The 11313-nt window shown below is 46.9% G+C and overlaps 1 protein-coding gene across 4 annotated transcripts in view; it reads right to left on the bottom strand.

The window, feature by feature from the left end:
* Positions 1–10616, bottom strand: part of POLK (DNA polymerase kappa) — a 56115-nt gene extending 45499 nt beyond the window's left edge. For all 4 annotated transcript variants that reach the window (XM_025194693.1, XM_025194692.1, XM_025194691.1 and 1 more), the window contains exon 1: positions 10559–10616. The gene's annotated coding sequence lies outside the window, so the exon portion shown is untranslated. The remainder of the gene's footprint in view (positions 1–10558) is intronic.
* Positions 10617–11313: the final 697 nt, after the last annotated feature.

An 11313-nucleotide genomic window follows, 5' to 3' on the forward strand; every position in this document is an offset into this window, starting at 1 on the left:
CATCTACCCAAACAACCTTGCCTTCTACCATTGTAGTCTTTGCAGGTCCTTTTGTTTTGTTCTCAATGTTTGGAAAGATCTCCCAATCTCAGTGTATCATGCTCTAACTTCCTCATTCAAATAATTCCCCCCAAAAATCAGTTTTATTGCACAAGTTTCAAACAGCAACTCCCATCAGTCAAGTGTTTTATCTCAACATTACACAACCAGCGAGGAGCGTGAAGATGTTGATGGTGATTATGCTTAGGGTTATAGTGGATCACAAGCTAAATATGACTCAACACTGTAATGCTGTTGGAAGAAAAAAACTAATAGCATAATGAGATGTATTAAGTCGAACATCACGTGTATTACAAGGAGTAACTCTTCTTCTGGCAAGGCCTCCTCTAGGGTAATGCTAGAGGAGGCCTTGCCTAGTTCTGGGCACTGTGCTTTGAGAAATGTGGACAAACTGAAGAGATCAGAGGAGACCAACAACAACTATCAGAGATTTAGAAAATATGAAATATGGGGGAAAAGGTTGGAAGAACGAGGACCATTTCATTTGAAGAAAAGATAATTGAGGGGGATTTGGTAACAGTCTTTAAACAGAAAAAGGGTTGTTTTAAGTGCCTGGCAGACAGTTACTCTGTGTCAATAGGGACAGGACAAGAAATAATGGGCTGAAACAAGCAAGATTTAGCTGTTAGGAAGAGCTTCCTAACAATGAGAGAAAGTACAAGAACACACTATCTGAAGAGGCTAGGGATTCTCCATCACTGAATGCTTCTAACTGTAAATTAGATAAATGTTTGTTTGAAATGATTTAACCAGTGGTGCTCAATCTTTTCTCCCTGCCCCATGTGCCCAGCAGATCAGAAACATGCTTGCCCTGACCTGCACACACAGTAGACCAGGCCTATACTCAACCCACACACCCAATCTAGTATGCAAGTCTGCATTATCCAGCCCACAAGGCTTCCCATGAATCCACAAATTTGGCAGCAGGGGAGCAGCAATTAATGCTGCCACTGTTCCCCACCCTCCCCTGCCAAAATTTTGGGTAGGGGGGAGCCTGGGAGTTGAGCGCCCCTGGTTTAGACCAGTGTCAAAGATATGGCCCATAGGTTGGATCCAGCCCATGAAGCCCCATCATCTGGACCATGGTGCTGCTTGTGGGTCTTGGACTGGACTCCTGCATGCTGCATTGCTGCACACCTTGAACTGGCCCTGCACGCTGTGTGCAACACGTGCCAGCCTACTATATGCGGGAGTGGAGTCGGAATGTGTGCTGCATGCAGTACGCAGGGTTGGTCCAGGATGCATGCTGCATGTGACACCCACACCAGCTCTGCACGCTGAATCCGATGCACACAGGTTCAGTCCGTGGGCCCAACCCAGCCTGCAGGGCCTATTGAGTGTGATACCCCTTGTTTAGACAGCGTTCATGCTGCCTTGAGTGGGGGTGGGACTAGCTGGTCTTTTCCAGCCCTGTTTTTTGAGAACTCTCTGAAAAGAACCAACAACAAAACGACAACAGTAACACCAGTTAATTAGAGACTTGGCTTTAGTTCCTAACCAAGTTTTATGATGTAAAGAAGGGAAAAAGATGAGGCACAATTTATATACTTTTCAGCTGCTTAATGAGAGAAATAGAAACTGAAGACTCTCTTGTTTGCAGAAAGGCATGTTTTGGAAAAAATAAACCCTTGGCATACCCCATGATGAAGTGAGCTAGGGCTCACAAAAGTTCTGCTATACATCTCTGACTTATTTAGTCTATAAGGTGCAAATATATTTTGCCTTCTGCCTGACTTCAGGCTAACGCCGCTAACCATAAACGGCACGTGCTCCCAGTGGCTGGAGCTGGCGGCAGCTGAAGTCTGGTGGTGGGAGCCCGGTAGCAGTAAGTGCGGAGCTCCTGCAGACGCCACCAACAGTGCCAGCGGCGGGGGTGGAAGAGTGGCGACTGCCAACCAGGGGTCAGAAACCACCCGCAGGTGCTGCCAACAGTGGCGCTACCCCCTACGCATTGCTCCTGCTGCTAACTACCTCACGGTATTGTTAACTCCAAGTCAGGGAAGATCTACCAACGTAAACAAAGATACAAAAATTATTTAACCAGCTAAGAAACTGAAGGAGGGGGAGGAACTTGTGAAACTGTAGAAATTGTTAAAGTAACAAGGCATTTTACTAGAGAAACTAATAAGGATAAGAAGCAATGTTTTGAGTAGGAAGTTAATTTATACAGGGCCTTGTTTGCCACTAAAGCAAAATGCAATTAAAAATTGATTACAAAAGCCTGAAAGAGGCTGTAGTTTTATAGGCTCAGGAATTCACATACATACTTCATTCTGAATAGTTTAAGCAGAGCAGGCAGCTCCAGAGAGCTTTTGGGGTACTGCATTACAACCTTTTGAAAAATTGCAGTGTCCTTCAAAACTGTGTGGGCTAAATCTCTTTAGTGCAAAATCAGGGAAACCAGAAAGGAGAATCAGGAAATCCAGTCAATCTACAGTTAAACACTAACCTATTATTCTGGTAATAGGAGAGGGGAAGACTATACCCAGTGGGGGAATACAAATGGTTGCTACTTGAGGGTGAAGAGAAACAGCTGATGGCCTCCATCCTAAGAGGCTCATAAGCCAAGTGGAATGCCTTGCTAATGAGCTGTGCTCCACAGAGCAAATCAGGCTGTGTACCTTGTCTAGAAGTTTGGAATCCGAAGTGAAGAAAGCAAAGAAAAAAATCACGAAAAGTGCAGGGACAAAGCAAAAGCCAGAAACCTGAAAGAGATCAGCGTGAGAAACTGGAAACTGAGTGGGGAGAGCAGAGAAGGAACAGGGTGATCACCCGTATGGGGTGACACTAGGAAATGCTTTCAAACACCCCTCTCCTACCATAATCAGTATTTGGCTGCATGGCTGACATTTTTTTCAGAACCAGCCTTAAGGGAATTACTCATGTCTGATATCTGCTGCAACCCTCTAACCCAGTGGTGCTCAACCTATCGGGCCCTGTGGGTCAGATGAGTCGTGCGCAACCAGTTCGCAGGCCAGCTCCAGCATGGGTGGGATCTGGTGCATGGGTGGGATCTGGTGCACCTGCCCAGTCTTACACACCAGCCAGAGCCTGCCTGACCCCAGGCACTGAATGTGACTGTTGAACAATGCTGCATGGTTGCTCGAGCTGGTGTGATGTAATGTGCAGAACCACATCATTTGTCCCATGGAGCTCCTCATGCTATGGATCCAGAAATCTGTCAGCAGGGAAACATCAATTAGGACTGCCACCACTCTGCAAGCACCAACTTATTTCCAGACCATCCATGGGGCTGGATGACACAGCTCCATGGGCCAGATATGGCCCACAGGCTGGAGGTTGAGCATCTGCTCTAGACCAGTAGAGGCCAACCTTTTTGGCAGACATGCCACATTAGCCCCCACACCTCCCTGAATGACACTGATCCCTTTCCCTTACCTGATCCGCTGCTCTGCTTTCTGTTCCCTGCCCTGTGCTCCCTGTCTGATTTGATAGTCTGGTTTCTGCTCCTTTTCCTATCTGACACTGTGCTGCCTGTCTTTTCCCTGATCTTCTGAGTGCCCCACACACAGGCTGCCTGTACCATAGTCAGTACTCATGCTGAAGGTTGACCACCTCTGCTCTAGATGATCTTTATTCAAATTCCATCACTACAATACTATGAGTTGCTCTGTGTGGAGTGCCAGAACATTAAAACTTCCCGTATTTCTCTGAGAAAAAAAGAAAGAAAAATGAGGAATTGGGGAAAAAAGAAACCCCCCCAAAACACTGCCAAAGGTATTCAGCTTGGTAGAGACAGTATCACAGTCCAGAGAACTTCTTTGGAAGTCAACTGACAATTTGCTTTTCACCTATTGTATAATCAACAGTTATGAAACAGTAGTAAAATTGGAAAAGGACACCTCTGGGAAAAAGGTTGAAAGAATCTTTATTTGCATACAGGATACTGAATCAATGCACACAAACTGTAAATAAACTGCCTTAAAGGAAAAGTAAATGTTTATTAACCACCAGTCATCAGATACGGAAAACAACAGAGTAAATTTGGTTTTGAGCTAAAAAATAAATAAAAAAGAAAGCCACTCTGCCCCTCCAAACCCTGCCAGGGGGGAAAAAATCTGAAGAACAAATTTTAGAAATGTGAAAGCAGCCATGTCCTACATACACAAAAAAACCATGGTGTTCCAGGAGGTTCCAGTGCCCCAAATACTGATGATGCAAATAAATAGAAAAGGAAAGAGACATTTTTACTATTCTTTTCTTTTCAAGGAAAACCTTTTCAGTTTTAAGATGACTAAAATCAGAAGTCCAATTATATCTTTTCTTCACAATTCCTATAAAATGGATAAAGGACACCAACAACATTCCATTCAAATTTTACACTTAGTAGCATTATTACATTACTATCAAACAAGTTCCCCATGGCTTCAAGTATAGAAAACAGTTTTAATCATTTCAGTATCTCACTTCTTCTAGCCAAATAACAAAGACCATAATCAACTAAGATGAAAAAGGATTTCATTTCAGGAACTTTTGACTAAAAGGACCGTTCCACCAAAGGAATAGGAAACTCTGGGGCTAATTCTATCAATATAATGCAATTTATCAGAGACTCATAGAAAACTAAGGTTGGAAGGAACCTCAGGAAGTCATCTACTCCAACTCCCTGCTCAAAGCAGGACCAATCCAACTATATCATTCCAGCCAGGGCTTTGTAGATCCGGGCCTTAAAAACCTCCAATGATTAAGATTCCACCACCTCTCTAGGTGACCCTTTCTAGTGTTTCACCACCCTCCTAGTGAGAAAGTTCTTCCTAATATCCAACCTATACCTCCTTGCTGCAACTTGAGACCATTGCTCCTTACTCGGTCATCTGCCACCACAGAAAGCAGTCTAGCTCCATCCTCTTTGGAACCACTCTTCAGCTAGTTAAAAGCTGCTATAAAATCCCTTCTCAGCCTTCTCTTCTGCAGACTAAATAAATCCAGTTCCTTCAGCCTCTCTTCAGAAGTCATGTGCCCCAGCCCCCGAACCATTTTCACTGCCCTCCACTGAACTCTTGCCAACTTGTCCACATCCTTTCTATAGTGAGGGGCCCAAAACTGAACACAGTACTCCAGATGTGGCCTTACCAGTGCCAAATAGAAAGGAATAATTACTTCCCTCAATCTGCTGGCAACGCTTCTAATAATGCATCCCAGTATGCTATTAGCCTTCTTGGCAACAAGAGCATGCTGCTGACTCATATCAATCTTACTGTCCACTGTAACCCGCAGGTCCTTTTCTGCAGAGCTGCTGCCCAGCCAGCCAGTCCCCAGGCTGCAGCAGTGCATGGGATTCTTCCATCCTAAGTACACAACTTTACACTTGTTCTTATTGAACCTCATGAGATTTCTTTTGGCCCAATCCTCCAATTTGTCTAGGGCAGTGGTCTCCAACCTTTTTAAGTACCAGGTCACTTTCTGAATTAAAGTGCAACCCAGGATCTACTGCATGCCACAGCCCCGCCCAGCTGGTCAGTCTGTGGGAGAGGGAAGGGGGAGGCAGGGGTTGCACACAGCAGATCCTGGGTTGCACTTTAATTCAAAAACTGATCTGGTATTTAAAAAGGGAGAGTGTGGGGCAGAGGCAGGGGCAGGGTCTGGAGTGAGCAGGGCACCAGCCCAGCCGGGTGATCAGAGACAGGGCGGCTCATCCAGGCACGGGGGGGCTCCTGCCTCTGTCTGCACCCTGGCGGACGCCCAGTGGGCACATGCCCCTCCACAATCTGTGCGTAGGACGTAGGTGTCAACCCAGCAGCAGGATGCACGTGGCATCACAGCGCTCCCAGGGCAGCTGCAGCAGGGTTCGGGGCGCAAAGCTCAGCGTGCAGCGGCATCTGCTTCCACCCCATGCTCAAATAGGGGGTGCATGTTCCCCCGAGGCCTCTGCCAGGATGCACGCAGCAGCAGGAGCCTTCCTGAGCCTGGACGAGCCACCTGGGCTCCAATCAGTACCTACCTTTGTGTACTGCCACTTGGGCTCCGATCGGTACCTACCTTGTGTACCGCCTGAGCTCGATCTCAGTCTGGCGGGGCTGAGCATGGACATGCTCACACACGCTCAGTGCCTCCAGACTGAGCTTGACTGGCAGAGGCTCCACAATCAACTAGTCGATCATGATCAACTGGTTGGTGATTACCGGTCTAGGGTTACCATATTTCCAGTACCAAAAAAGAGGACACCTGTGGATGGGAGGGGGAGGACAAGGGGGGAGTAGAGAGGGGAAGGGTTAATGATTGGGGGGGCCAGTGATATGCCTGTGCCCTGCCTCTGCCACTCACTCCCAAGCCCCTGCCCCACCAGCGCTGCCAGTGCTCCTCACTCCCAACCCACAGCCCCCTGCCGCCCAGCACTGCCAGTGCCCCTCACTCCTGACCCACAGCCCCCTGTCCCCCCAGCCCTGCTGTCCATGCAGTGCACACGGGCACACGCACACAAACAATTTGTCTCTCTTACCTGGGAGCAGTTTGCCAGGGCCGGTGCACAAACCACGTGACCCCTGACAACCAATCAGTTTGCCCGCTGCTCCCAGCCCCAAGCAGCCAGCATGGGAAAGTGGAGGCAAAACAAAAACCCAGACATTTGCTCGCATTTTAAAAACCCGCCCAGACATGAAGACGGGGCCAAAAAAGAGGACACGCCCAGGAAAACCTTAAATGTGTCTGGGTCATGCTGAATCCTAGCCCTACCCTCCAGCATATCTACTACACGCCCCAGCTTGGTGTCACCCACAGACTTGCTGAGGGTGCACTCTATGCCATCTTCTGTTAATGAAGATATTTGCAATTTACAAAGATAATCAAAAGAAAAAGGGGAAATGCTCAAGTTTCCCCATCAATGTTACATCTAAAGAAGAGTGTTGATGACTGAGCTCTTTTCAGTATGGAGAGCATGCACCTGATTTAATTTGGTTTTTAAGATGCAGTGTTATAAGCAGGGCTGTCAATTAATCACAGTTAACGTGCATGATTAACGTGAGTGCTTCTTGGATTAATTTTTTTTATGCTTTAATTGAACACGTGGTTTTGGAGCCTGTGCCTGGGCTCCACTCCACTGCCTCTGGGACACCCAGTGGAACAGCAGTGGCAGCACAGAAGATCGCAGGGCAGCCTAGGCACAGACTGCAGGTAGTTGTGTGCGCGCATGCACACACACACAAGCAGCTGCAGCCCGCCCACTGCCTGCAGAGCGGTGCCATGCCGGTAAGGCTGTGGAGGGGGAGGGGCAGATCGAGGCCCTCATGGTGAGGGAGGGAGCGGGGTAGAAGTAGGTGCTGAGGTGAATGGGGCCCCTCGGCTGGGGTGGGTTGTGTAATGTGAGGGTCAGAGTGTGTGGGGGACTTGTGGGTGGGTGTGGGGTTTAGGGGGGGGGAAGGGTGTTTATGGCTGGGGGGGGGGGGGATTGCTGTGTGCAGCTTGTGCAGAGGCGTGGGGGGCATGGCTCCCTGTCACTGCGTGCACCCCCGAGGGAAGCATGTGGGGCACGTGTCCCCATTTGTGTGCAGGGCAGAGGTGATTTGCCTGCTGCGGACTGGGGCTCTGCACCCTGCTGCCTTTGCCCTGGGAGCCACGCGACACCATGTTATGCCTCCTGCTGCCAGGCAAGCAGGGAGCATGGGGCATGGACAGCACAGCTCCTGGGACAAAGGCAGCAGGGCGCAGAGCCCCAGCCCGCAGAGGGTAGCCTGTCTCTGCCCCATGCACAAATGAGGGGGCATGTGCACCCCATGCCTCCCTCAGGGGTGCACGCAGTGACAGGGAGCCGCACCCTCCCCATGCCCATGTACAAGTCTCATACAACATCCCACAACCCACCCTGGCCCTGGGGCCCCATTCATCCCAGTGCCTGCCCCTGCCCCACTCCATCCCTCACCATGGGGCCTCGATCTGCCCCCCTGCCCTTCCCCCTCCACAGACTTACCTGCTGGGTGTTGTGTATGTGTGTCTCAATCAAATTTGTAAATCATTTGACAGCCCTAGTTATAAGTGGCCCATTGCAAAAGTCTATTAAAATTCAAGATTCTCTTTTTTGGTATGCAGAAGAAAAATCTTCCATATTTGTATCTGACAGGCTTATATTAAAGATTCCTGAGGAATATGTGACAATGTTGTCATCAGCATCATCTATGAAGCCACTGAGGTTACCTGAGTCAAACATCACAGATCAACACAATGCTGACTACAGCATATTGTCATTGGAAGAGAAATTGAAAAGTCAACATCTTAAGGGATAGCCAGCACAGGTTTGTCGCGGGTAGGTCTTGCTTGACCAATCTCATTTCCTTCTACGACCAGGTGACCTATCACCTGGACAAGGGAGAAGAGATTGATGTCATATATCTTGACTTCAAAAAAGCCTTCGATCTGGTATCCCATGATCACCTCTTGGTGAAACTGGCCAATTGTCGCCTTGGGTCCACCATGATCCACTGGCTGGAAAATTGGCTCCGTGGTCGGACCCAGAGGGTAGTAATTGATGGAAGTCACTGATCATGGCGTCCTGTGACCAGTGGGGTCCCCCACGGCTCTGTCCTTGGACCTATATTGTTCAACATCTTCATTAATGATGTGGACACGGGAGCCAGAAGCGGACTGGCCAAGTTCGCCGATGACACCAAACTTTGGGGAAAAGCATCCACACCAGAAGACAGGTGGGTGATCCAGGCTGACCTGGACAGGCTCAGCAAGTGGGCAGACGAGAATCTGATGGTGTTCAACGCCGATAAATGCAAGGTTCTCCACCTTGGGAAGAAAAACCCGCAGCATCCTTATAGGCTTGGCAGTGCTATGTTGGCTAGCACTATGGAAGAAAGAGACTTAGGGGTCATCATTGACCACAAGATGAACATGAGCCTGCAATGTGATGCTGCAGCTAGTAAAGCGACCAAAATGCTGGCTTGCATTCATAGATGCTTCTCAAGCAAATCCTGGGACATCATTCTCCCCTTGTACTCGGCCTTGGTGAGGCCGCAGCTAGAATACTGCATCCAGTTTTGGGCTCCACAGTTCAAAAAGGATGTGGAGAAGCTTGAGAGAGTCCAGAGAAGAGCCACGCGCATGATCAGAGGTCAGGGAAGCAGACCCTATGACGACAGGCTGAGAGCCCTGGGACTCTTTAGCCTGGAAAAGCGCAGGCTCAGGGGTGATCTGATGGCCACCTATAAGTTTATCAGGGGTGACCACCAGTATCTGGGGGAATGTTTGTTCACCAGAGCGCCTCAAGGGAAGACGACTAGGTCGAACGGTCATAAACTACTACAAGACCGTTTCAGGCTGGACGTAAGGAAGAATTTCTTTACTGTCCGAGCCCCCAAGGTCTGGAACAGCCTGCCACCGGAGGTGGTTCAAGCGCCTACATTGAACACCTTCAAGAGCAAACTGGATGCTTATCTTGCTGGGATCCTATGACCCCAGCTGACTTCCTGCCCTTTGGGCAGGGGGCTGGACTCGATGATATTCTGAGGTCCCTTCCAGTCCTAATGTCTATGAAATCTATGAAATCTATGAACCTTGAAAAAGCAAAACAGGCAAACTTTTTTATGGGGGTGTAATTTAACCTTACCTTGCTGAGCAACTGTTCTATACTTGGAAGAATATTCACTAATACATTAAAAAAAAAAAAAAATCACAAAAAACCAACAGATCCCCAGTATGAAAGTTCCTATTCATTTACCTTCCAGTACCTTAGAAACGTATTCTATATCTACATAAAAAAACCATGCAGGAGATTACATATGTCCCAGACTGAAGGATAGCAGAGATTAGAACCTTGAAGATGTAAATCCAGGAGCCAACAGGGGGTGAAAAATTGTTATGGTTCAGCACTAGAGGATGATCTCAGGCACAGGATTACAGTATTAGATGCACTGCTTCATTACTTTTTTGCAGTTCAGAACAGGAGAGAAGGAGGGTGAGAGAAGAAGCAGGCTTAAGATGAATTCAAGTACAAGCCTTAGATCTCATTTTTCTAATGTAACTTTTCTTCAACAATAAGCTACTTTAGACAGGGACCAGATCTTTGTAGGATTAGAAATTTTGCTTAGAGCCTATGGGTTCTATGGTAATACAACACTAAGCCTTATCTACTTTGTAAAGGAATTTGGGGTGCAAACTACAGCTGTTGTACAAGAACCAGCTATTAGTATTAATCCTAAAATAAATGAGAAGTTTAGCTATTTGCTCCACTCTTTACCTTCCCTCCTGTTGCTAGATATGAGTGACCTGACAGCTACACAGCTGCCCTTCAAATTCTGCTCATTGTCACACATGCAGCTACTTCAACCAAGCTGCGCAAGAAAAAGCTGTGCAGAGCACCATCCTACAAAGATCTGACTCATCTATTTGCAGAAGTGTAAGAATCCCCCTATCACTGGAGGATTCAATTACATCCACCCACCCTATTGTAGGAATTAGCATATCTTGACAAAGGAAGACAAAATACAAAAGGCAAGGCCCAGGAACCAGGGGATTTCTCCAAGTGCATACTTTTGCTTACCTGTTGAATCTCTGGGGAAGAAGAAAGCAGACATTCTCATTTGTTTCTGTCAGAGTCTAAATTAGAAATATATGATACTACTAAAATATTTACAAAGAACTTGCATATTGGAAGGTCATTTTGCCAAATCTATTGTTATATGTTGAATGCAAACGATTTGTGTATCCCTTATTTAACTGTATAAATATTTTATTCTGCAACAATATCTGTATGTTTAATCTATATCCAATTTATACCTACATGCCTAAACCGTATCCACCTTTTCCACTGAGAGTTCCCAAATAAAAGGAATGTTGTGGTGGACAGGGTCAAATTTAACCTTTTATGACCCCAAGTTTAAAAAAGGAAAAAAAAAAAGATGCATCCCTGATAATGGTTAAACTATCAGCTGTGTTACTTCTCTGGTCAGGATAAACTAAACAAAGAGGCATGAGAGTATGTATGTCACACTCTTCTTCATTCACTATCAGCTCCATTCTTTTCAGCTTCAGGGGTTTGAGGTTTACAGGAGTCGTGATTTCTAACCAGCTCGTAGAACAGGATTCTTGTCAGTTCCAAACCCCTGCTGGTTTACAATAGAAGTGGCAAGAAGAATGGATGGATAGTGTGATTAACATGTATGCATAGCTCATTCAGATGTAAAGCCACAATTGTTATACTCCTGTAGACCTTGTTTTAGAGGGCAAGCAATGAAACATCTATAAAGATTGTTTTATCAGAAAAATCCCAAATTACTACAAGAATATACAAAGATG

The sequence above is a fragment of the Alligator sinensis genome, unplaced genomic scaffold (genome assembly GCF_000455745.1).
Source record: "Alligator sinensis unplaced genomic scaffold, ASM45574v1 scaffold1792_1, whole genome shotgun sequence".
Taxonomy (NCBI): domain Eukaryota; kingdom Metazoa; phylum Chordata; order Crocodylia; family Alligatoridae; genus Alligator; species Alligator sinensis.